The sequence below is a fragment of the Bos grunniens genome, chromosome 8, assembly GCF_055505025.1.
Source record: "Bos grunniens cultivar Pamir isolate PY7600 chromosome 8, Bosgru_T2T1.0, whole genome shotgun sequence".
In the NCBI taxonomy this organism is placed as follows: Eukaryota; Metazoa; Chordata; class Mammalia; order Artiodactyla; family Bovidae; genus Bos; species Bos grunniens.
The window spans coordinates 38,671,715-38,699,431 of NC_141172.1; the positions used below are offsets into that span (position 1 = coordinate 38,671,715).

Sequence of the window (27,717 nt, forward strand, 5' to 3'; positions counted from 1 at the left end):
CACAGTGAATATCCAGTAACTAATTACACCTGGCATTGCGGTTATAAAAGAATGTCAGCATGATACAGATGAAAGGACGGACTGGAGCTTGATCCTGCTTGGTCTCCTGATCATCTACGAGAACTTAGACAGGTTACTTGATCTTCCTGAGCCTTTGTTTCCTCATCTGTAAATGGGGATTATTATAAAATTTTCAGATTCTGCACCCTCCCCCCTCCCCAAAGCATAAGATTTGTGATGGAGAGAACAGAATGTAATCAAAGATAATCTCATGTACTGGGTATAGGGTTGAGTTGGGAGATGGGTGGCTGAGGAGCCACTTTTAACTAAAGGAAATCTACTGGCTTATCCCTTACATGGAACCAACTCTTCAGTCTGGGTGCAGAAGGGAGGACAAAGGAGGCAGTTTACTCCAGGACCCCAGAGGAACTCCAGCTTAGGTGGTAAGGACATGAAGATGGTGGTGGGGGAGGGGAGGACCTTAGTATGCACAGGGATCACTTGAGACTATTGTTTAAATGCAGATAATGATTCAGTAAAACAGGGTGGAGCCTGAGATTTTGAATTTCTAACAAATTCCCTGGTAATACTAATGCTGCTGATCCCAGGAGCACACTTGCAGTAGCAAGGATATAGAAAATAACCTGTTATGTGATCTCTAACTGGAGTAATAATATGGCAAAACTATTAGCCTCAGTAAGTAATATAAGAATTCCTTTGGAGAAGAATACTGTATGTGCTTATAAAAAAAAAATACTCTGATAAATTACTGAGTTTGGGGTGAGGGAAAGTGACTCACCAGGACATGTTGAAATAATTATTGATGATCCTAAACTGCCTTCTTAGAAAGTTGTGGGGGGTGGTCCCATGAACTTCAACCCTTTTTTATCTGTACACCAGGATGAGTGTGGCATCTGGGTTTGAGGGCAAAGAGTAATTACTCTGCATAGGAGGACAGGAGTGCTAGAGGGGATAGAGATTGAATGGGAGAACCAGAGAGAGACCCACATTAGAGAAGTGTCGGTATAGTTATAGAAGTTCTTTGCTTGACAGTATACTAATTTTTGTTCTTCCCTTCCGAAGAATCCTTTGGACTTCTCATCAATGCTAATGTGCATATGGTTTCTTTCTTTCTTTGCAGGGGGAGTACATTTGAAGGGGTGGATGAGCTCATAGCAGGGTCACACTAGCTTCAAAGAGCTCTGTTTGGTTCTGCAGCAGCTACTGGATGGTGGGGAGGCAGGGGAAAGGGTGGTACACATCCCATCTTCTATTGTTGAGTAATATGGCTCTGCTGCTCTCAAAATCAGTCATTAAAGCAAAGAGCAATAATGGGTTAGCAACAACACAGAGGCCCGCAATAACAATGGAGATGAAAATAGGATGCTTGGGAAAAGGTTAACAGTGTCTGCAGTGTTTACCTAGAAAGAGCAAAGCCATCATGCTGATCAAACTTTATTATCCATATTCAGTTCAGTTCAGTTGCTCAGTCGTGTCCGACTCTTACGAATTTATTATTATGAATATCCATATTCAGGCCTCCTTTATTTCATAACCTCACAAAATCATAACTCAAGGAAGCAGCACTAGTTTTAAAACATAGAATCTTAACCTGGGATGCAGGAAAGGCCTTAGAGAGGTGTTAGCTTTGAATTTCCTAAAATTATGTGCAAAAATTGTATGTATATACATATCTTTCTAGGGAGAGGCTACCTAGCTTCCAGCAAATTGCATATTGAATGGACATATAAAAATAGTTAAGAATCACTGACTTCAAAAGAAAGCCAGCTAGCAGTCTATGACACTCTTGCCTATGAACATAATGAAAAAAATGGGGGGAAAAGGAAACTAGGAATCTTGTCAATAAAAATTAAAAGAATCATGCCAATGTTACACTGTTATACTCTTTAACAATATAAGATCTAGTCAGAGGATGAGACTTTTGCATCTGCTTCAGTTCACTTCAGTTCAGTCGCTCAGTCGTGTCCAACTCTTTGCAACCCCATGAAGCTCAGCACACCAGGCCTCCCTGTCCATCACCAACTCCCGGAGCCCACTCAAACCCATGTCCATTGAGTTGTTGATGCCATCCAACCATCTCATCCTCTGTCATCCCTTCTCCTCTTGCCCTCAATCTTTCCTAGCATCAGGGTCTTTTCCAATGAGTCAGGTCTTCACATCAGGTGGCCAAAGTGTTGGAGTTTCAGCTTCAACATCAGTCCTTCCAATGAACACCCAGGACTGATCTCTTTTAGGATGGACTGGTTGGATCTCCTTGCAGTCCAAGGGACTCTCAACAGTCTTCTCCAACACCACAGTTCAAAAGCAACAATTCTGCGCTCAGCTTTCTTTATAGTCCAACTCTCACATCCACACTGGAAAAACCATAGCCTTGACTAGACAGACCTTTGTTGGCAAAGTAATATCTCTGCTTTTTAATATGCTGTCTGGGTTGGTCATAACTTTCCTTCCAAGGAGTAAGCGTCTTTTAATTTCCTGGCTGCAATCACCATCTGCAGTGATTTTGGAGCCCAGAAAAATAAAGTCAGCCACTGTTTCCACTGTTTCCCCATCTATTTCCCATGAAGTGATGGGACCAGATGCCATGATCTTCGTTTTCTGAATGTTGAGCTTTAAGCCAACTTTTTCACTCTCCTCTTTCACTTTCATCAAGAGGCTTTTTAGTTCCTCTTCACTTTCTGCCATAAGGATGGTGTCATCTGCATATCTGAAGTTATTGATATTTCTCCCAGCAATCTTGATTCCAGCTTGTGCGTCTTCCAGCCCAGCATTTCTCATGATGTACTCTGCACATAAGTTAAATAAGCAGGGTGACAATATACAGCCTTGTTGTACTTCTTTTCCTATTTGGAACCAGTCTGTTGTTCCATGTTCAGTTCCAGTTGCTTCCTGACCTGCATACAGATTTCTCAGGAGGCAGGTCAGGTGGTCTGGTATTCCCATCTCTTTCAGAATTTTCTACAGTTTATTGTGATCCACACAGTCAAAGACTTTGGTGTAGTCAATAAAGTAGAAATAGATGTTTTTCTGGAACTCTCTTGCTTTTTTGATGATCTAGCAGATGTTGGCAATTTGGTCTGTGGTTCCTCTGCCTGACTTCCCTTGATATTATTCAATAGAAAATAATGGCAAATTAATCTCTATCTGTACAGTAAATAAAAAACAATAACAAAAACATGATGTCAGATTGTAAAAGAACAAATTCAAGTTAGAGCAGCAGCTCTGTCCCCCAGGGAATATCTGGCAATGTCTGAGACACTTTTGATTGTCTAAACTAGGGGTGTGCTGCTGGCATCTAGTGAGTAGAGGCCTTGGGGACTACTCACATCCTACAGTGCATAGGACAGCCCCAACAACAAGGAATTATCTAGTCCTAAATGTCAATAGTGCAGATGTTGAGAAATCCTGAGTTAAAATAAATCAAAATTCCCTAGCTATGAGGAGTATGAATAACTGAAATAGATACCTTAGGAACTGTAAAATTTCCTTCCATAAGGTTTTAAATGATCAAAAACCTCACCCCTAACTCACAGAGCACCTTCATTTTCTGCAGAGGTGAAGGTACAATCTGTGGGGATGAAGCTCACACGAGCAAGACTTGATATTTTTAAATTTCATGTCCTCAAAGTTCCTGTGTTTGCAGAATGAATAAATATATTTATTTATTGCAGATGACCTGCTACTAATTTAACTGCCTCTAGAGTCAAATGCTTTTCTCAATAGGAAGGATAATCCTATTTCACCAACTTGAAATTGTAAGGAAATTTAGATAGGAAGACCATCACCTGATCCAGAACTTAGCCAGACTGGTGGCAAGAATCTGCTTGGAAGTTGTAGCAACCCCTGGTAAAGTATCCATATAAACTTCTCAAAGGACCAGTTTGGAGTGGAATCTGCCTGCAATGTAGGAGACCTGGCTTTGATCCCTGGGTCAGGAAGATTGCCTGGAGAAGGGAATGGCAACACACTCCAGTGTACTTGTCTGAGAAATCCCATGGACAGAGGAACCTGGTGGGCAGTCCATGGGGTCGCAAACAGTCGGCCACGACTGAGTGACCAACACTTTCTTTTACTTTCAGCCCCTTTCAGAAGGAGACGTGTCACCAGTGCCCAGGTGACCCATGGGCTGTGTGGGGATCCTTTCCCTCTGGATAGAGCATCAAAGCTGGGTGAGTAGCATACTTTCCTCAAGCTGCCTTTTGAGCTTGAGGCGTAAGAAGAAAAGCAGATTGAAATCTCTGTAACAGGCGTATGTTCACACCAAAATAGTGAGTGAGTTTGGGGAAATAGGGAATCATCTCAGCACCTCAACAAAATAATCAAGCTACATCTGCAAGTCACCTTATTTTGGAAGTCATATAAGTAATTATTAGTCAATGAACACATTTATAGTCTACTTGTAAAACACTGCCTTTTAAGGGAGAAGATGTGATTGGAGTTTAATAAACTGAGTTATTAGGATTTAAATTCATGGACACAATTTGTAAATTTATGAACATGGTCTGCATAAAACCTTCAACATTAACATTTAGTAGGTTGGAGACATGCAATAGATGCCTATCTTATTCTTAATGAATAATTGTAAAGCATTTTACACTGTTATAGACATTCTACAGAGTCATGATTCTGAATTTTTAAGTTGGCAATTAGTCATCTACTGGATATTCAGTGCAATAATAGTATTTAGTGTGTTTTCCCAAGCCAGTCTGATTAAACAGCTAATTATAGTGCTCGTTATTGTGGTGATGGCCCCCAAGCTTAAAGGTATTCATAATCGACATGGCTATATTTGGCAGTGTTTTGCTATTGCTGTAATACACAGAGAGCTATATGAGTTATAATCTTTGCTTATTAGTGGCGTAAGGAATGAATAGTGTGCTTGCATTAGTCTGTGCTCTGTAAAAACAAATGTAGAGTCAGATATACAAAATCAGGAAAATCAAATGAATGCAGTGGGCTACCTTTTCTGAAAAACTTTGGCATGAGATGCAGAGCTGACCTTTCTAATGGATATGGATCTTTTCTCACATATATTTCATCTGAATTAAAGTTAAGTCTTCTTCCTTCCACACATTCAGTGGTACATAGTACCATTAAACTAAAGCTTGAAGGATAGAGATTTCCTTTGCTTGTTGTTCAAGAGCAATGACCATAAAGAATTCTTCAGTATTTGAAGAACAAATCCAAAGCCTAACTCCATGTGCCTTGGGAGACTAAAGTCTCTGAGCAACCCCAGATCACTCCGTTAGTCCTTGACATAGGGGCTCCGAAACAACAACAGCAACGATTGAACTGAGTTCTCCTAAAAGAAAGATATGAATGTTCCAAACCTCTCTCAAACCGTTCTGTGCTTCATGTAATCCCTAAGAAGAATCCTGAATTATTAGGGGGAGCAGACCAAGGCAATCACAATAAACTTAGAAATAAATTCAGTCAAAAATAAGTGCAGAGTATGGAAGGGATTTCTTTTTTAATGCAGAGTACTTATCCTGGAATTGGGTCTTAAATGGAACCACGTTCAGCAAGTCCAAGTTCTAATTCCTTCTGGTTCACCCAAAAGGACCATTTTCTGTTCCAGTTTTGGTTACTCTGTGAGTCGGATGAAAAGTCCAAATTCAGGTGTACTGACACATGAAGGTCACAGGAAAGATAATGCTTTATTTGGCAGTAAAAAGAGAACCATATTGAAACAGAGCCCCTCTTATATTTTTAACAGCAACAGGAATGATAAAAAGACTGTTTCCCATTAATTAAGTGATCGGGTTGATCTCTAAAAACAAATTAACATCATGTGCCTCAAGATAATGATGTATCAAGAAGAACACAAGATTACTTCTTTGGTTTTCCTGACAAAAATGAATAACCTGAATCTAATCATGAGGGAACATCAGGTAAATTCAACCCATGAGACATTCTACAAAATAGCTTGTGCTTTTCATAAATATCAAGGCCAAATAACATAAATGAGAGCTAATATTAAAGAAGAATAAAGAAACATGAAAACTAATGCAAGGTGTGATACAGAATTAGATCCTAGACTGGGAAAAATCAAAGAGTTATGAAACTGTTTTCAGAAAATTGATGAAAAATTAATATGGAAGGTACTCCATATTCCATATCGTCAGGGAAATGTAAATTAAGACAACAATGAGATGGTGCGTGGATGCTAAGTTGCTTCAGTCGTGTGAGGACTGTAATCTGCCAGGCTCCTTTGTCAATGGAATTCTCCAGGCAAGAGTACTGGAGTGCCCTTCTCCAAGGAACGAGATATTACCACACACCTATTAGAATGACCAAAATCCAGAACACTGACAACATCAGTGCTGGGGAGTGTGTGGAACAACAGGAACTCTCCTACACTGTTGAGAATACAAGATGGTGTAGCCACTGTGTAAAGCAGATTGGTGGTTTCTTATAAAACTAAACATGCTCTTACCATACAATCCAGTGTTATGCTCCTTTATCTTTACCTAAAAGGGCTAAAAATGTATGTCTACACAAAAACCTGCAAAGTGATGTTTCAGTTCAGTTCAGTTCAGTTCAGTCTTCTCCAACACCAAAACCATCAATTCTTGGGTGCTCAGCCTTCTTCACAGTCCAACTCTCACATCCATACATGACCACAGGAAAAACCATAGCCTTGACTAGACGGACCTTTGTTGGCAAAGTAATGTCTCTGCTTTTAAATATGCTATCTAGGTTGGTGATAACTTTCCTTCCAAGGAGTAAGTGTCTTTTAATTTCATGTTTATAGCTGCTTTATTCATAATTGCCAAAACTTGGAAGCAACCAAGATGTCCTTCAGTAGCTGGAATGGAATATTTTTCAGCGCTAAAAATTAATGAGCTATCAAGTCATGAAAGAACATGGAGGAACTTTAAGTGCATATTACCAAGTGAGAGAAGATAATCTAGAAAGGCTATATACCATATGATTCCAACTATGTGACATTTTGGAAAAGGTAAAACCATGGAGAGAATAAAAAGATTAGTGGTTTCCAGGAGTGGAGGGAAGGAAAGATGAATAGGCAGAACACAGAGGATTTTTAAAGCAGTGAAAATATTCTGTGTGATATTATAATGATGGATATATGTCATTGTACATTTCCCAAACCCACAGAATGTACAGTATGAACCCTAAAGTAATATGGGCTTTGGGTTATTATGATGTGTCAATATAGATTTATTCTTAGTAAAAATGATGTACTGTTCTGGAAGTGATGTTGATAATGGGGAAGTTCATGCATGTGTAGGGGCAGGGGATATATAGGAAATCTTTGTACCTTCCTCTCAATTTTGTTGTAAACCTAAAACTACACTAAAGAAATAAAAGTCTTAAAAAGAATATACATTGTTGATAATAGTATTGTATCAGGTTAAATTTCCTGGTTTTGATAATCACAGTGTGGTTATAAGAGGACACTCTTGTACTTATGAAATACACACTGGATTATTTACTAACAGGGCGCAGTGTCTCCAAATTTACTCTCAAAAGATTTAGGGAAGGAAAATTACAGATAGAGATATAAGTAGAAATAGAAAAAGATATAAGTAGAAATGTGTCTATACAGAGGGTCATGCATGTATAATAGGGAAAAATTGGAAAATGTAAGCAGAATTTGGTGAATTTATTTAAAAGGTATACAAGAATTCCTTGTACAATTACTACAAAATAAAAAGTTATCTTATAATAAGTGGCTGCCATTTATTGAACATTTACTTCATGGGAAACCATGCTCTAGATGCCATACAGAATTAGCACAGGTAATTCCCACAATGGATTTAGGAGATAGGACGGCCCCATTTTACAGAGGTGGAAACTGAGGCCCAGAGAAGTAAAGTGATTGTTAAGTAACAGAGGCCTGGTCTCATCCTGGGTTGTCCAATGCCAAACCTGGGGTTTTGGCGGCTATACTCTCCTCTCCATTAGAGGTATATTTTTATAATTATGCATGCTAGTTATCACCCAGACCTTTCTAAAGCAAGTTCCTCTGGGATCTCTAAGCTGGCTTTAATACACTCTTCCTCCTTCAGTGCAAAAGCCTATCTCCACACAGCCATGTGCACACATGAGCTCTGGAGTTACTTCTGGGGCCACAGGACAGCCAATCCCTAGGCATATCTCTGGCCTCCTCAGTCATTACCCCATCAGTAAAGCCCCTGACCAGTCATCTTCTGTTGTCCTTATTCTCTTCCTTCTTGGTGCTCGCCTGGGCCCCACACTTCTCTGCAATGCTCAGTGGAACCCCCTCTGATTTCCTTCTTTCTCATTTTTTTAAGTGAAAGTTGGCTCCAACCTGAGATGCTACTGCCTGCTAAACACCACCCCCACAACCGACACACAAAGATGTGCATTGTTCTGTTTATCCTCTGATCATGTTCTTCTTGTGATAGGAATGACCTTTTCCAATTGTCCAAGTGTTGAATTGTGTCACTCTAAAAGATATGTTCAAGTCCCAACCCCCAGTACCTCAGAATGCCACCTTAGTTGGCAGCTGGGCTGTTGCATTAGTTAAGAGTAGATGGGGTCATACTGAGGTGGGAAGGGCCCTGAATCCAATCGGTCTGATGTCCTTAGAAGAAGATGATGTGAAGACACAAGAGGAGAGAATACCACAGATGATGGAGGCAGAGACTGGAGTGATGCATCTGTCAGCCAAGAAGTACCAAGGATTGCCAGCGGCAACCAGAAACTGCTGCTGCTGCTGCTAAGTTGCTTCAGTTGTGTCCGACTCTGTGTGACCCCATAGACGGCAGCGCACCAGGCTCCCCCGTCCCTGGGATTCTCCAGGCAATAACACTGGAGTGGGTTGCCATTTCCTTCTCCAATGCATGAAAGTGAAAAGTTAAAGTGAAATCGCTCAGTCGTGTCCGACTCTTAGTGACCCCATGGACTGCAGCCCACCAGGGTCCTCCATCCATGGGATTTTCCAGGCAAGAATACTGGAGTGGGGTGCCATTGCCTTCTCCGAACCAGAAACTAGGAGAGCAGTATAAAAGACATTCTCTTTTAGAGCCTCTAGAAGGAACCAACCCCACTGACACCTGACTTGTGGACTTCTAGCCTCTAGAACTGTATAAGAATAAATTTCTGTTGTTTTAAGCTACCTAGTCTGTGGTACTTTGTTATGGCAGCCCTAGAAGCCTGCTTCAAACTCCTCCTACATCAATCAGTAAAAATCTCTTCTCTTTTAAGGGTCCTGCCACTAGATTGTACCTCTTCTCTGCCTTCTGATCACTGAAAAATACCAGCCTCCCAGCCCCTTTTAACTGGTTCACTGACCCTTTGGCTCCTTTTGTCTCCTTCCTGTTACTTGCTGATATTCCATGTGTTCAAATGACCCTGTAGATGAACTATCCAATACCTGAGCCTCAGTTTTTTAGCCCCAACTCCAGTAAACCCCACTTTACTGGAGTTACCTCCATCTTTGGCTTGGAACCATTCCACATCAGAAATCCTTTGTAACCACTCTGAGACCAAATCCCAAATCCTTCCCAATATCATGCATTTCCTTTCTTAAAACTCTTGTTCTTCAGACTCCTAGCGTCTCCAGCTTCTTAAATCTCAGCCTCTTATTCCAATCATCCCCTCTCTAGCCTCACTTGTTTCCTTCCTTGACTTGGCCCACATGGTTGATGACCTAACCTACAATTCCATTCAGTCTCTTAATTCTTCTGCAGCCTGGCTGTTTTGCCACAGCCACCAGGCAAAACTCAATCTTGAAGTCTGCAATGTGACTTTCCTTCTGTATCCAGATTGTCAAGTGATAGGTGGTTGGAGAAAAATCACATCTTCAGGTGGGTTGGCTCTACTACAAAGTCAGGGTTAGCCCAGCAGCTCAATTCTTTTTCTTGTCCCCTGTCATCTTCTTTCCCTTTCCCCTCAGGAATGACTGCTGACTTATACTCTTCTCAGGTCCCTCCTTCTCAGCAGAAAAGCTGACTCCTTCATAAACTACAATAGTGAGTCCTTTGGTAATGAACTATTCAACATTCTAGGTCATTCAACCAGTGAACTATAAACATACCCACATCCATATGCACTTTCACCTCTCTCTGCCAATCTAAAAGGATAGAGTGGTGGTGGTGGTTTAGTTGCTAAGTTGTGTCTGACTCTTGTGACCCCATGGATGGTAGCCCACCAGGCTCCTCTGTCCATGGAATTTTCCAGGCAAGAATAATGGCACAGGTTGCCATTTCATTGTCCAGGGGATCTTCCCAAACCAGGGATTGAACCCATGTCTCTTGGCATTGCAGGTGGTCTCCTACAATGCAGATTCATTACTGGCTCTACCACCAGGGAAGCCAAAAGGATAGAGTGCTTTCCTCCAAATTGAAGCTTCCTTCTGCTTGTTCTTTTGATCCCAGCCTTTCCATTTACTCTCAGATCCTGATTCTACTTTCTTATGATGTCAACCCACTGTTATAGTTTCTCTGATCTTACAATCAACCACTTGTTTGATTTAGGCTCCACTCTAACTACTGTGCTCTCCTCCCCTTAACAGTTTTTTACTTCTCATTCACTCCTCAACTCACTAAAAGCTGGCTTCTAAATTCTACAATGATTTGCTTGTCAGTATCATTAAGACCTCCATACTTGTAATCAAGGGGTCATTTTAGCCCTATGTTGCTTGTCTTCTGTGCTAAATTTAACATTGTTGGAACATTCTCTCCTTAAATTTTCTCCTTCCTTGTCTGCCATGACAATAGTTGTTTCTATTTTTTTCACCTATATTTCTGCCTTTTTCTCCTTTTCAGTTCTCCCTTCCCAATCTCTACATTTTGGTGTTACCTGGGTTTCCTTGATCTATTACTTTTCCCTTGGGTCATGGCTTTACCCCATATGTTATTTCCTTAGCACTTCCATGACTCCCCGTTGAAAATCAAGTCCCTCTCTTATACTACTTTGTAGTGGCTTCACTTTTTTGATGTCTGTTTCCACCACGAAACAGTTAACTCTATGAGGACAAGAACCAAGAATTATTTTGTGCATCTACTGTATACCCAATGTTAAGCACAGTGCTTGGCCCATAAGGAATATGACTCCTAGATCCAGCCGGACAAGTACATTCCATGATTTCCAAGTTGATAGCTCCTGCCCTGACTTCTCTCTTGAGTCCCAGATTTATATAGTCAACTGCTTACAAGGCACTTCTGTTTATATATGTTATAGTCATTTTAGACGTTTCTAAAACTAAACTTATTTTCCTTCTTCTAATGTACTTGTTGTCTTCTATTATTTATCTTCAGCCACTCAGACATAGGAGTCATCTTATGTTCTCATTCATTCTCCTATCTAATCAATTACTTAATCTAATCTATTTTAGTCTAAATCTCTCTCACAGTTATCCTTCCTTTCCATGTCTGTATCACTGCCCACATGGAGGGCCCACCGTCTCTCAGAGAGACTATTCCTCTGTCACCTACTTGGACTCTCTGCCTTTGCATATATGCCTATCTGAGACTGAAGTCATCTAACTTAAATGCAAATCTGAACGTATCACTCTCCTTTAGAAAGCCTTTTCATGGCTTCTCATTGCCTTGTTGTTGTTCAGTTGCTCAGTCGTGTCCAACTCTTTGTGAGCCCATGGACTGCAGCACACCAGGCTTCCCTGTCCTTCACCATCTCCCTGAACTTGCTCAGACTCATGTCTACTGAGTCAGTGGTGCCATCCAACCATCTCATCCTCTGTTGTCCCCTTCTCCTTCTGCCTTCAATCTTTCCCAGAATCAGGGTCTTTTCTAATGAGTCGGCTCTTTGCATCAGGTGGCCAAAGTATTGGAACTGCGGGGGTGGGGGAAAGCCATTCAAGTTCCATGAAACCATATAAGGTCTTCTGTGATCAGCAGAACCAGTTTTCCCAGTTGCATCTCTCCTCATCTTGGACTTCCTACCCTGATAATACCGAATGTTCACACGCTCATCCGTTTATTCCCACACCTTTATTTCTGCAGGTCTAGTGACCAATGATGCTCTTCTCTCCATAAAAGTGCATCACACCAAAACTCATCATCACCAACATTATCCTCCTCATTTATGTTTCTCCCTATCTCCACTAAGCAGACTGAGTACCTTGAGAGTTGAGCCATGTCTTGTTTATTTTCATTGCCCCATATTTTACTAGCACCCGGCCTGACACATAATAGTTGCTCAATAAATCTCTGCCCGCCTGACTTGCATGTGCTCGGAACATGAATGTGCTGGGAGCTGGCAGTATGACAGGGTGGTTTTGAAACCATTTTACTGAGGTTCTGAATTATTAACCAAAGAAATTTCTTCCTTGTCCAAAGGAAACAAAGACTTACATAATATCCGATATTTCCTGATGCCAGTTCTTGTGCGTATTAGCCTGTTATGAATGGCCAACTTAGACAAGGAACAATAACTAATCCACTGGGTCAGTAATGTCATCATGAGATGCTTTATTACTTCCCTGATCACCCCATGCTATCCTCACAATTAAAAATCATATTCTACATTAACTTTCCTTTCTAATCTAAGAGGATAAATATGTGCCCATAGTCACCAGCTAAATAATGAGAAAGAAAGAAAAATGTATTTTTAAAATTTGATCCTATGGATAGTGTACACACACCATTATTTTATTTCTGTCAAATCCCCCAAAGTGGGATTGTTGGATTAAGGAAAACTCCTTCGCTTAACAAACAAACAAAAACAAATTAAGCTCCACTGTTTAGGGACTAAAACAGAAGCAGTGAGCCAGGAAGAACAGTTGATCTTGGAGAGGAAGCAGTGAGCAGTGGCAGGAAGCGAGATGTTAATTCCCTGCCCAAGAATTGAACCTGGGTAGTCTAGATGAAAGCCAGGAATTCTAGCCACCAGACCAGCAAGGGATGGAGACTAGAAGCTATTTTTCCCTGGATCTTTGTCCCCATTAAAAAATGCATTTCTCCTGGAGGCAGAAACTGTAAATGCAGGTACAGAGTTTATTATTAGAGACAGCGGAGAACAAGTGATAGAGCTCACAGAGAAACTGTTTGTTTGGTTAGGATAGAAGCAAGGTAGAGATGCATACTGGGAGAAAAGCTTGTGAGCTTCCCTCCTACTGAGTAGGAGTAAAGAGGCAGTTAAATCATTTATATAGAGCAGATTTCTTCCAGGTCTTTGTTTACCTCTAGCCAAGTATCTGGTTTCTTTTCCCAGACCTAACCCACCCTAGGACCCTCCCCAACATGCATGTGCATCTTTTTCCCCCGAGATGGATTCAGCCCAGGGGGCCTATGGGATCACATAGGGGCATCACTTCTTATGGGGTGGTGCCCCCTCCTTTTGACCCCCAAGCAGCCTTTCTGTACATGTGAAATGTCTCCCTTGTCCCAAGGATGGGAAATATATGACCTTCTGATCTCAAGGTTCAGCCCCTCTCTGTTCCTGCCATGACTGTTATCTTAAGGTATCCGCAGGAGACAAAGCCTGGCTATTTAGGCTATTTCAGTTGTTACTTGCATTTCAAAGAGCAAATAGGGTACTGGTTCTAAATATCTAACCTAGAACCCACCTACCCTCTGTTTCAGGAAATGCAAACAGGAGGCTAGTTTTAAGTGTCTGGTCTGAAACCCATCTTTTTCTTGCCCTCAAAAATATAAACCTGGAGGCCAGTTGTAAATATCTAACCTGAGGCCCATCTGTTTCCTGCTTCTCAGTGACCTGAAGAAGTTATTTCACTCTAGCCAGAGACTTATCTGTATTCTTGTTTCTACTTGTCCCTATGAGCCCCAGGAGAATTGACTCAGAGAGTGGGGCTGCTTTGAGGTGATTCCCCTGATGAAGACAACAGAAATAAATGATTAATTCATCTAGAAGCAAAAGTGTATAAACAGTGTGTCCTTCCTGCTTTTAGCTTCAATCCTTTGAAAGGATGTTGCATCTGGGATGGGGTGATCTAGGTAGTAAAAGAAAACATTAAAGTCCAGGACCAGATAAAACAAACAAAACAAAACAAAACAGAAACTGTGTCCTCCCATTAGAATCTTAGGTTCTGGGCTGCACTGAGAGATAACTGGCTTCAATGCCCCTTTCCTAAGAGGGACCACAAACCCCAGCTAAGACATGTAGGAGGCAAGTTACCTAGAGGGCCTAAGGCGATTCACCTTTTGTAAGAATAATGATAGCCTCCAGGTATTGGAATGTGTGTTTCCTGAGGCTAAGTGCTTTACTGAATCTCTTGACAAGGCAATCCTCTTTCTGATTTTTCTGTCCTAATGGAGAAGAAGAAAATGCAATAATTTTTCAAATTTCAAATAAACATTTACATAACTGCTGGAAAACGTGAATACCCCATCGTACTCTGCCCTACTCAACACACACACACCTCCTAGACTTTTATCAGGAACAAACCTAACAATAAGGAACAAACTCTTTGAGTACAGTCCCATTGTCTCAGGTGACCCAGGTAGAGTGATTTTTCAGTTAATGTGGAAAGTCTTTAATGAAGTGACTTTTGAAAAGCAAACTGAAGGAAGAAAGTTCTTCCTTCCAGAGATAACCTTGTCTAGTCTATATAATCAGTGTGTTCTCTTGTTGATGTAGCTTTAACCCTGCTTCTTTTGAATTAGTAACACTAGACCTCTGTCCAGGCCTGATTTTCATTAAAGGCTTTCCACATTAACTGGAAGGAAGAACTTTCTTCCTTCGGTTTGCTTTTAGGGAACATCAAAAGGCAATCTGGAGGCAGATCTGTGAGAGGTGAGGCACCCTCAGCGAATGTCCCTTCACAGGAGAATGCACCCTATAGAAGGATTTTACAGAAGGGTATCAGAGAAATCCTTCATTGGCTCTAGCTGAAATCAGAGGTTGCAGAATATTCCAGGCTCAACAGCTGGCTGGCACTCAACAGCTGGACTCTACATCCTGGCAGGAATTGTAGGGAGTGATAGAAAGGGGAAGAGGAGATACGGAAGAGTGGGGCCTAAATAGAAGAGGAGATGACTAGAGGATAAGGAAACAGAGGAAGGTTAGGAAGGTAAGAAGCCTTCGTGGGGATTCTAACAGTTCTCAAACATGGATGACTTACTCCTCTTCTGAGAATTAAATAGAATCTTAGCTTTTTTTTTTTTTTTAATGCCACAATTTCTGTATCTGCCCTTAACTCTCTACTTCTTTGGGTTGTACATGAATCTTCAGGAAAAGAATGCTTGAAATCTTTTCCCAGCAGAGTTCAGGGAAGGTAAGAAAGTAGGAGAGGTAGGCGTGCTACATCTGATGGCACCTGTTCTGTCCCAGGACAGATGGATTGCTGGGTAGGGAAGGGCCACAACCAGCCTGAGGGAGAGTAAGGTGATTTCCCTGTCTCATTTGACTGCTGCCCCACCCTCTCAAAAGGGTCACAGGCTCCTAGCAGTTTCAGACTTTTACTTAATATACACAAACTCTGTCAGGGATTTGAACCTTCACAAAATTTACTTATGCTGTTTACTGTATATAATATGAATTACTGCATCCTACACAAATTATGGGGCTTTCCTGGTGGCTCAGTTGTAAAGAATCTGCCTGCAATGCAGGAGACGTGGAGACATAGTTTCAATCCCTGGGTTGGGAAGGTTCCCTGGAGGAGGAAATGGCAACATGCTCCAGTATTCTTGTATTCTTGCCTGGAGAAACCGCATGGTCAGAGGATCCTGGTGGGCTGTAGTCCATGGGGTCGCAAAGAGTAGGACACCACTGAGCATGCACGCATGTGTATTATGAAGTGTTGCACTCAATACATGGTATGAATTATTGCATACTTTGGCCTCATCTGCTGCTTCTCTCCTGCAAAATTTTATTCTCCACAATTTGGAATGTCTTACAGTTCTTCAAACCCACCATGATCTTTCAGGCATCTATACTTGTATAGGGTCTCCTCCGCCTGCCGCTGCTGCTGCTGCTAAGTCGCTTCAGTCATGTCCAACTCCATGCGACCCCATAGATGGCAGCCCACCAGGCTCCGCCGTCCCTGGGATTCTCCAGGCAAGAACACTGGAGTGGGTTGCCATTTCCTTCTCCAATGCATGAAAGTGAAAAGTGAAAGTGAAGTCGCTTAGTCGTGTCCGACTCTTTGCGACCCCATGGACTGCAGCCCACCAGGCTCCTCTGTCCATGGGATTTTCCAGGCAAAAGTACTGGAGTGGGGTGCCATTGCCTTCTCCGCTCCTCTGCCTGAAATGTTTCTTTTCCCCTCTTCTGGAAAATGTATTTATCCAGGTTTGTGCTCATTGCAGCATGTAATATGTATTCAGGAAATGTTTATGAAATGAAGGAATGAATGACTCCTTCATCCCCATAGAGTTAACCACTCCCTTCTCTGTACTATCTCAGAACTTTCTGTACATGTCAGTAGTTTCACTTACGCCACATTGCATATTTATGTATTTTTCAACCACAAATTTGTTTTTGTCACCACCATATTGAATTTATTATTCCATTGACGCTATTACAGCTGAAGATGCTTGTGGTGACATGGTACAAAATTTCTTGCCTTCTAGTTTCAAGGAGAATGTGTAACCACTTGTTCCTTCCTCCCGTCTAGGAGAAAATCGACAACAGGCCACTTACTCAAATAAACCTCAATATGTTTATTTAAAATTTCTTGGGGTGGGAGAATTTGACTTTCCCTCTGAAGAAATGAGAAACAAAAAGTGTTGAGTGTCTGCAGGGATTAATAGTCAGCCGCCTGTTGCTCTGGCTAAGCCATGAGAAAATCACCATGGGAAAAGAATAAAAGCAAAATATAGCAATACAGCATAACCCACATAAAAGTACCTCGGGTTGATCAGTTGGGGTTTTCATCCCCTGCTAAGCTAAGGGGAAACATAGTGTGGACCTTGGAACGCCAGGTTAGCGCAAGTTCAGAACGCTGCTTATGCACACACTAAGATGTTTTCTCAAGGCATATGCAGGTTTATGCGGAGAAGGCAGTGGCAACCCACTCCAGTACTCTTGCCTGGAAAATCCCATGGACGGAGGAGCCTGGTAGTCTGCAGTGCATGGGGTCGCTAAGAGTTGGATATGACTGAGCGACTTTACTTTCCATGCACTGATGGAAATGGCAACCCACTTCAGTGTTCTTGCGTGGAGAATCCCAGGGATGGGGGAGCCTGGTGGGCTGCCGTCTATGGGGTCACACAGAGTCGGACACGACTGAAGCAACTTAGCAACAGCAGCAGCAGCATGCAGGTTTATGACTTCCAGCTAGGTGATAGCCCTTGTACAAGAAAATAATAAAGATAGTTTAGAGTAATCAATAAAATGGGAGATGTGATCAGGGACACTAACACAACAGATACTTTCTGCTTGCCAAGACACTAAATAAAATTGATGCGGCTCCAAGAAACAGGGCTCTTGACCCAAGAGGTCTTGAGTCCCCTGATCCTATCTTTAAAACTTTAATTCTGTCTCTAGTTTCTTTTTCCCAAACTGTGCAGCGACCACTTTCGATCCCTACCTACTGTGCTGGCTGCAGCAGGTGTCACCTCCTTTCTTCCACCTCCACCGGCTAAATAAGTACTTTCTACAAAGGCATTTCTGTTGCTCTGAAATCTTGAACCAGATATGGAAAGAAATGGCATCAAATGTTCATGATGAGCGGGCTTCCCAGGTGGCTCAGTGGTAAAGAATCCTCCTCGCCAATGGAGGATTCCCGGGTCAGGAAGATTCCCTGGAGTAGGATGTTGGCAACCCATTCCAATATTCTTGCCTGGAGAATTCCATGGACAGAGGAGCCTGGTGGGCTACAGTCCATGTGGTGGCAAAGAGTCAGACACGACTAAGTTTCTAAGCACACTAGCTTGTGCATTTATGATGAGGATGGTACCAAGTGGGCCCCAGAAACCCTGCAGGCAGGGGATCTCAGGTCTGGACAGTCTTGTAAGGGGTCGTGAGGAGATCCCAGGGCTTGAGGCTGTGCCCCGGGATCATCTGTCCTGGAAGTTGTCTGGGGCTGGAATGCCTTCCTTCAGGCCTTTGTGCCTGTGCGTCTCCCCCACAACCTGCTGGGGCAGCTGGTGTGGTCAAAGGGGTCTGCGGGCAGGATCTGAAGGTACCAGGAAGGGGAAGGCTTAGCTGCCTGCGTGGGTCCTGAGGTTGGCAGTGAAGCCAAAGGACTTGTCGATGTGACTTCTCATCAAACGGGGGTGCCGGCCACCTGGGACTCCTCGAAGACGTGGCCCCGCTTCCTGTGCAGGACAGTTGGATGCCACTAGGCCCTGTAGCGGACACCACATCTCAACAGGTGAATGGGCTCCACGGCCCGGGGCAGGCAGTCAGCACGCAGCGTTGAGGCAGCACCGGGTATGGGAAGCCCTGTATGGATCTGTGCACAGCGTCAGACTGGGGAAGTGGAAGCAAACGCCCCGCGAGTGCTCCTCACAGCTCCACCTCTTGATAGCCGGCTGCCATGCTGTCCTGATGGATGTCACTGAGGTAGTGCTGGGTGACTTGTGCTCGAGAGCCCAAAGTACCAGGGGTCTCAGCACTGTCTCGCTCACACTTTTCGACAGATTGAGACCTGCTACTTGGGCTCCTGAAGGACAGACACCTCTTGTCAGTGTCCTTGGCTATGGAGTTGGGGAAGAGCTGCCTTTTTCGTACAGCCGGCTCTGCTTGTTGGGAGCTTTGGACGGGCACAGCCCGGAGGGACTCCTCGCTGACGGTCTCGCAGTGCTACACGACCGGCTAGGATGTCCTGGTGGAAATGCCAGTGTGGTTCTTCTCTCCGTCCTTCAGGCAGATCAATGGGTGCAGCTCATCACCCCATTGATGAAACGATCCCCTGATTCCTCAGTGATGAGTTGCACCATACGGACTGGCTTAGCCGCCCTCTTCAGCCCCTCCACTGGCTTGGGCAGGTCAGCTAGTTCTTGGCTTCTGTGGGAACTCTTAACAATGGGGTTCACGCTGAACTTTATCACCTGCATGTTATAAGCATGCTCAAAGATGCTGATGGTTCCTGTCTTCACCAGGAACTGGCCCATACCCATCAGGCCTACAGTGTTCCCCCAGGGCACGTCCCTGATGGACTTTACATAATGCTAGACAGATTCCTGATGGCCGGTGGCTTGATGGCTCTCTTAGTGTCTCAGCTGATGCCCGGCCTTGAAAAATACACAGCCTGGATCATAGTCAGCAGAAGTCTTCCCAGTGGGGAGAACACTCCGTGGTCTAAGGTAGGAAGAAAAGTTAAACTGTGGGCTTGAAAAAGACCTGAGTACAGCACGGGGATTGAATGGCACTTGCAAAGGGCTGTCACATCACAGGGCAGAGGGATAATGTCATTGTGGCTTTTCGGTTTAGATCTAGACTAATGATTGGTGACTAAAAGGAAATAATTTTCAGTTCAGAATTCAAATGAAATTTCTAATTCTTAGAGTAGTCTAAAGGTGAAATACCTAGAAAGATACTTTATTGTCTTTAAAGGTAAATAAATAAAGATTAAGTGTTCTTTGTGGGATGACTCACATATTTGATGAGGATTTAATTTAAGGACTTTTTGGCGTTTCCCAACATGACATCCTTTGGTTCACTTGTGTTGTTTTCGTAAAAACACTGGTCATTTACTCATTGTAGCACAGTGAGGGATTCCTCATTTATGTGTGTAATGGAAAGAGCATGGTTTGTGGACATAGACCTGGGTTTGAAACCCTCATTTGTCATTATTTTAGTATACTGTTTGAGAGAACTCAAGTAAATTTCCAACCCTCAATTTCTTTATTTTAAAAGTGGGGGTGCTACAATATTTACCTCCTAAGATTGTTGTGAATATGAAGCATGTGACAGAGTACCTCACAGTATGCTCTAGAAGCATTTGTTATTAATATTAATGGTATTGTGATTATTATTGTTAGACTTCTTAAAATTTTGATTGATTAATTCTAAGATTCTGTCTTAAAAACTATTCATGGGCACACACAAAGATTTAGCCAGAAAAATGTTTATTATAGCCCTATAATATATATTTATATAAGTAATTTATTATCATAATGGGATAACGCTAATACTTCTTAGTGACCAATTTTTTTTTTTTTTCTGAGAATGGTGATTATGAGGAGAGTTTATTTTTATTATCTTTCTCTTTTTTTCCTCCCTTAATCTTCTGTGTATATATGTTTTTATAGTAAAGAGATTAATCATAATAAAGCATTAAGGAAGAAGTCAGTTCCTCTTCCTTAATGATTGGTCTCTGAGTGGGGAGGCAGGGAAGATGCCAGTATCAGATGAGAATACAGGTGGATAATCTTAAAGTTTCTCTGTACCCTGAAGCATTTTATGCAGTCAATGAATAATACAGATTAAAAGTTTGTTGGGTTGTCTGGACTGGCTTGGACTTTTGGAAATCTCTGAAATTTTTATTTGCAGAGGGAAGCTGAGGAAAAGTAAGAACAGGAAATGTGAGGTTGCAGAAACAGTCCTGCTATCAAATTCACTATTAATTCACCAGGAACAATAAACCGTCCCTGTTGTGTGTCAGGAGATTTTTATTTATTTAGAAATTTGAAACACACTTTAAAATTTCTCATTCTGTGATCATTTTGCAATCATTTTTCTAAGAGGTTGAGGCATCTGCTCTTGGTTTCTGGCCCTCTGCAGGGCAACATTGTGAAACTGAAGCAGCTGAATGTTGCCAGGTGACTTGAAATTGTGTCAGTGACATTTATAACCTAACATTGTGCAACAGCATTTCAATTGAGGCTTTGGTTCCCAATTTGGATATCAAGGAATAGAAAGTCTTTTATTTAATATGCATTAGACACCAGAGTTGTGTCATGGAGCATGGTGGGGTGGGTAGGATGCACAAGTCTACAGCTATTAACCAACTGATGTTAGAAATTGAGGGATGGTATGGGGAGGGAGGAGGGAGGAGGGTTCAGGATGGGGAACACATGAGAAATAAAGGAATAAAAAAAAAAAAAAACAAAAGCAGTCATTACCTATACTTTGGATGTACAGGGAGATGGTAGGTGGCAATTTAGGTCCTAAAGTAAGGCAATGAGTGTCATCTTGCTGTCAAGGAAGAAAGATAGAGTGGCTGGTTTTTAAAATCTGTTTATTTATTTGTCCAAGAAAACAGGAAAGAACAAAATAGAGAGAGCAGAATGAATTTCAGTGCTATTGGCCGTGGGTAATAGTCCTTATTTAAGGACAAAAAGCTGAGATCGACAGCTTAGAAAATTAACTTTGACCTTCATGTAGAGTCTCCAGAAAGTTCTTTTCCACTGATGGTGGTGTTGTTGTTCAGTCGCTAAGTTGTGTCTGACTCCCTCTGACTCCATGGACTGCAGTGCACCAGGCTTCCCTGTCCTCCAGTATCTCCATGGAGTCGGTGATGCTATCTAACCATCTCATTCACTGCCACCCTCTTCTCCTTTTGCCTTCAATCTTTCCTAGCATCAGAGGCTTTTCCAGTGAGTCAGCTCTTTGCATTAGATGACCAGAGTATTGGAGCTTCAGCTTTAGTATCAGTCCTTCCAAGGAATATTCAGGGTTTGTTTCCTTTAGGATTGACTGGTTTGATCTCCTGGCTGTCCAAGGGATTCCCAAGAGTCTTCTCCAGCACCACAGTTTGAAGGCATCAGTTCTTTGGCACTCAGCCTTCTTTATGGTTCAACTCTCACATTCATACATGACTACTGGAAAAACCATGGCTTTGACTATATAGACCAGTGAGGGTGAGTCCTGGCTGCATGAAGAATATTGCCCCCAAAGCTTCCCCATCTTTTTTTTTTCCCTGACAACATCACTGTTTTTTAAAAATAGGCCCCCAAGACTGAAACACAAAGATCATCGAAGTCCAGCAACCAAGGTTCATTGCAAGTGTGGTCCCCACAATGTAGGTGAGATCAAAACTTGTAAATACCACTGACACAATCTCTGAACAGAATGCTGGGAAGTAAGTACTTAGTGGGGAACAGATGGGACTAGCTTGATGCCCTGTAAGTGAAATGACTGATAGGCAGCCAAGAATGCAAACACTCCTCCAGGGGATCATTGTAAAATGTGAATAGAGTCTAACTGTTCACTGGGGAAATGGAAGTAGTTCAGTAGATATTTAGGGGAATAAGTCTTAAAGGAGAGGAATCTAGGGGTATTTAGGGAGTCTCTAGGACCACTTAGGCTCCAAAATCACTGTGGACAGTGACTGCAACCTTGAAATTAAAAGACACTTGCTCCTTGGAAGGAAAGTTATGACAAACTTAGTGTATTAAAGAGCAGAGCCGTCACTTTGCTGTCAAAAGTCGATATAGTCAAAGCTATGGTTTCTCCAGTAGTCATGTATGGATGTGAGATTTGAACCATAAAGAAGGCTGAGTGCCAAAGAATTGATGTTTTTGAATTGTGGTGCTGGAGAAGACTCTTGGGAGTCTGTTGGACTGCAAAGAGATCAAACTGTTGCCGAAAGAGGGACCCCTTCAGAGCTTAAAAGTGGGCTCATGTCTAACACTCGGAAATGAATTGTCTGAGGAGACACATGTGCAGACAAAGCAATATATTTTATTGGGAAGGGGCGCCTGGGCGGAGAGCAGGAGGGTAAGGGAACCCAGGAGAACTGCTCTTCCACATGACTCGCAGTCTCAGGTTTTATGGTGATGGGATTAGTTTTTGGATTGTCTTTGGCCAATCCTCTGACTCAGAGTCCTTCCTGGTGGAGCACGCATTGCTCATGAGAAGAATTCTGGGAGTGGTTGGACACCTGGTGTCACCTTTTGACCTTTCCTGAACTCTTCCGGTTGGTGGTGGCTTATTAGTTCCATGTTCCTTACCAGGACCTCCTATCATAAAACAACTCATGCAAATGGTTACTGTGGTGCTTGGTCAGGGCAGGTGGCTTCAGTCAGTGTGTTTTCCCTGACAAAACCAGTCAATCCTAGAGTAAATCAACTTTGAATATTCACTGGAAGGACTGATACTAAAGCCAAAGCTCCAATGCTTTGGCCAAATGATGTGAAGAGTCAACTCGTTGAAAAAGACCCTGATCTGGGGAAGATTGAGAGTCAGAGAAGGGGGCAACAGAGGATGAGATGGTTGGATGGCATTATGAACTCAACGTTTGAGCAAACTCTGGAGATAGTGAAGGACAGGGAACCCTGGCATGCTGCAGTCCATGGAGCTGCATTGGACATGACTTAGTGACTGAACGACAGCAGCTAGGAGCACTCGGCTAAAACAGGATAAACAGGGGCCCACTTCTATAACTGGAGAGCCATTTACCATTCAGTACTTCCCTCTTCATCGAAACTTAAGACTCTGAACACAGTAATTTTGTGGTCAGTCAATATGAAGAAAGGACATATTATCCAGGATATCTACTTTTTTGGAGAAAAATGCTCAAATGGAGAAAATCAAGGCCTGATGTTACCTGAGATGGGTTATAATAGACCTTTGAAGGCCCCTTTTAGATACATAAATCCAGAATTATTTTCAGCCATTTTAATGGGTTATTAATGCAACTAGAGAATTGGAATTCAGAAATGTTAAAATATAGCCAGGTCTGAGCTTGTATGGAAACTGCTTTTGGAAAACATGCAGTACTCAACCTGTTAGTAATTAAGGTTAATTTCTAAACAGCTTCTGCTAAAGTAAGCATTCTATATCACCTTAAAAATAACATAATAAATAGCTCATGATAAACCTAGATTGGTTTGTTCATCCAGGAATTAGGAATAATTTAAGTCAACAATGTGAGAATAGACCTAAAAAGAAAATTAAACTTGCAAATAACAACTTCAGATGTTATAAAACAAAAGGTGAGTAAAAACACAGTCTGTTTGGAGTTTAGTTTTTCTCACAAGCTCATTAAGCATATATTTCCTAAGCTTGCTCTTTGGAATGTTAATGCCAAGAAACTAACACAAGGAAATCTCAGGCCTCTGGCCAAGGAGAGGCTTGGTAGTGGTTTAGTCGCTAAGTTGTGTCCAACTCTCGCCACCCAAGGACTGTAGCCCGCCAGGCTCCCCTGTCCATGGGATTTTCCAGGCAAGAATATTGGAGTAGTTTGCTATTTCCTTCTCCAGGGTATTTTCCCGACCCAGGGACTGAACCTAGGTCTCCTGCACTGCAGGCAGATTCTTTACCGACTTTAAGGAGAGGCTTACTTCTGCTCTTTTTGGTTCTCACTTACTATTCACGTGAAGCCTAGCAGCTTCAGGATATGCCATCGTTTCTTTTCAGAGAACTCAGTTTATTTGCCCTGTTGAGATTTTGTTTCTGTTTTCTTGGCTAGGTTTCTACATTTCTCTCTTAGGAAAGAAAACTGATGGAAAGACGGATGCAAGTATGGAATCACTGAGTCTAGGGAAGGTCAGAGTTTGCTACTTGAGATTCTTTTCATTGGGCCAGAAATATTAATTGGGAACTAGTGACACCACCTGGTCTTCTTGGGAATCTTCACTTAGTTCACTGAAAAAAATGGGCAAATTTTTATTGCCTCTGCTTAAATTGTGTTGGGAGAAGGCAATGACAACCCACTCCAGTACTCTTGCCTGGAAAATCCCATGGACGGAGGAGCCTGGTAGGCTGCAGTCCATGGGGTCGAGAAGAGTCGGACACGACTGAGTGACTTCACTTTCACTTTTCACTTTCATGCATTGGAGAAGGAAATGGCAACCCACCCCAGTGTTCTTGCCTGGAGAATCCCAGGGACGGGGGAGCCTGGTGGGCTGCCGTCTATGGGGTCGCGCAGAGTCGGACATGACTAAAGTGACTTAGCAACAGCAAATTGTGTTGGGCTTCCCTGGTGGCTCAGATGGTAAAGAATCTTCAGAATGCTGAAGACCTTGGTTCTGTCCCTGGGTTGGGAAGATCCCCTGGGGAAGGGAATGGCTATCCACTCCAGGATTCTTGCCTGAAGAATTCCATGGACAGAGGAGCCTGGTGAGCTACAGTCCATGTGATCATGAAGAGTCAGAAATGACTGAGTGACTAATAAGCACACACACACACACACACACACATACACACACACAGTGTTAGGCACAGTAAAAGCTATGGAATATTTTATATGCCTTTTCTACCCCATCTTTCCCACTCCTTACTCCAGGTATTCTTATTTAGGAGGTTAGGAGTGAGAGTGGGATACTGGTATCTGGATATATTTTTCTGAGAATTCTGTTAATAGAATGATTCAGGGGAGGACTCTTGATAGTTTACCTGGAGAAATACTCTAGAAATGAGAGAACAAAAGAACTAAAAGAATTCAGAGTAAGTTCAAAGCTAGCTAGGGTAATCAGAAAGGTTTCAATAAGGAGGAGATTCTTGTAGATCTGTGTAAAAAATCAGAGGATAAAAAATAATAATAATATAGTAATATGATCCCGGAGATATTCCAGGGCAGGGGAAGGTATTTTATATCTCTTATATATGTTATTAAATAATAACCTAATTCTCCAACTTAATATCAGTTTCTATTCTGGATTCTTTATTTCAAAATATTTATTTATTTATTTGACTATGTTGAGTCTTAGTTGCGGCACATGGGATCTTCATTGCATCATGTGGGATCTTTCATTGAGGTACACAGACTCTCTAGTTCTGGCACATGGACTTGGCTGTCCTGAAGCACGTGGGATCTTAGTTTGCTGATCAAAGATCAAACCTGAGTCCCCTGCATTGCATGGTGGATTCTTAATCACTGGGCCACCAGGGAAGTCACTCTATTCTGGATTCTTATGGAACACATGCAATGTTCTCTAACCTCTGCTTTTAATATCTAATGTGATCATGTTTCCCCTGATTTTGTCAAGTGTATCAGTCAGAATATTGTCAAAAAACCAGAAACCACTTCTTTTGCAAATAGAAGTTCCAAACACAAGTTTCAAGCAGAGGGAATTTAATACAAATCTTGGTGTTATGGGTGTTGGAAGGGATGGAAGGAAAAAAGAAAAAGCAAGGGAACTTGAGAAGCAAAAAGGAGAGAGTGATACCAAGAGATTAGTATTTGTAGGAAGCAACTGTAAGCTCTAGGACTGGGGGAATAAAAGGGAAAAAGAGTTGTTATCAAGCTCAAGGTCAGACTTCTAGGGGTTCCACCTCCCCAGTGTTAGGGCTGTGGAGGATGGTTTTCCTGGCCAGAGCTAGGACCACAAAAGAAGAGCAGTTACTGCAGAAGTTTGGATCATTGATGGGACTCAACTACTTCCAGAAACACTGGCAGAAGCAAAACAGTATGAAAAAGAAATAGTGGTTCTTTCTTTCCAGAATTTAGTAGAAAGCAAGCTAATGAGTGAGTTTGGGAAATGTAGTTTGTAGATCAAGCCCCAGCAACACAGAATAGTTGGAGGAAAGTGGATTTGGAGCTGAGGGTCAACAGGTAGATAACTGTTTTTATTTTACATTTTACATCAAGTAAAATGAATCAATATGTACTTCCTTCAGGAAGACAAATGAACACATCCCAGTCAGAGGTTCATGCATGACTCCCAGCAGGTATTAGTACTAAAATATGCCTAAGTCTCGTGACAGCCATTTAGCAGCTCAATCCAAGAAAAATAGAGAATGAATGTTGTGAAGGTTTGTGAATACTGTGTGAATGTGCAACTCTTCCCTTGGCTTTTCTCATTTTAACCCATCCATCCACCTGTCCATCCATCCATTGAGTTGTAACAACAACTGCATGTCACTAAGTCATGTTTAACTCCCTTCGATCCCATGGAGTGCAGCACGCCAGGCTTCCCTGTTCTTCACTCTCTCCTGGAGTTTGCTCAAACTTATTACATTGAATTGGTGATGCCATTCAACCATCTCATCCTCTGTTGCCCCCTTCTTTTCCTGCCCTCAATCTTTCTCAGCGTGAGGGACTTTTCCTTGAGTCAGTTCTTCGCATCAGGTGGCCAAAGTGTTGGAGCTTCAGCTTCAGCATCAGTCCTTCCAGTGAATATTCAGGGTTGATTTCCTTTATGATTGAATGGAGTTAGTGCCTATCATATGCCAGACATTGTGGTACACTCTGAGGATACCAAGATAATGTCATACAGCCCTCCTTAACTAGCTTGCAAGCCAGGCAGGCAGTAGATGAATTTGATAGTCACATAAAATGCTTCAATAACCGTATTATTTATTCTTTATACTTTTCACAATAGTTTCTCATCTATTCTAAAATTCTTGTAAGATATTTTAAAAAGGTATTTTCACATTGAACATATTTTATTTCTTGCTAACATGCTTTCCATGAACATCATGTATCATTTTCTTATAAATATAAGGACACTTACATTTTTACTATTTTGTCACTCAACTGGCTCTTAGTCTCCTTTTTGATGAATAGACTTTTTCCTCCGACCAGTGACTTTCCTGAATCTCCTCCTTCTTTGTAGGCCTCAGCAGTGCTATCACACTAAAGATTGCTACTGTTTATTCTGTGGCCATGTTTTTCTTCCCATGTTTTTCTTCCAACTTTATACAGCATTTTAAACTCTAAGATTTGTCTTCCTTCTCACCCCCGCCTTATCTTTACCCACTGGCTCTTATAGATCAACTTTAAAGATGTTTTGAAAGATCAGACATTGCTATGACTCCTCCTTTCCTTGCCGTGTATTCTGGAAGGTCTTGTCTGTCCGTCCCAGAATTTATATTAAATCAAGTGCACTTTCTGCTTTTTACCATAAAAAACTCATTGTCTTTAAAAAATCTTAACTATATATTTGTAGTGACCAATGTTTCTCAGTGTTCAAAAGGGACCACCTGCCTCTGAATCACCCAAGGAGCTTA

At 42.1% G+C, this 27,717-nt stretch overlaps 1 protein-coding gene and 1 pseudogene across 1 annotated transcript in view; one reads left to right on the forward strand and one right to left on the reverse strand.

Moving 5' to 3' along the window:
* Positions 1–27,717, forward strand: part of GLIS3 (GLIS family zinc finger 3) — a 691,476-nt gene that overhangs the window by 63,374 nt on the left and 600,385 nt on the right. The window contains exon 4 of the mRNA XM_086415266.1: positions 4,101–4,190. The gene's annotated coding sequence lies outside the window, so the exon portion shown is untranslated. The remainder of the gene's footprint in view (positions 1–4,100; positions 4,191–27,717) is intronic.
* LOC147366947 (elongation factor 2 pseudogene) overlaps positions 18,385–27,717 on the reverse strand; it is a 51,636-nt pseudogene continuing 42,303 nt past the window's right edge.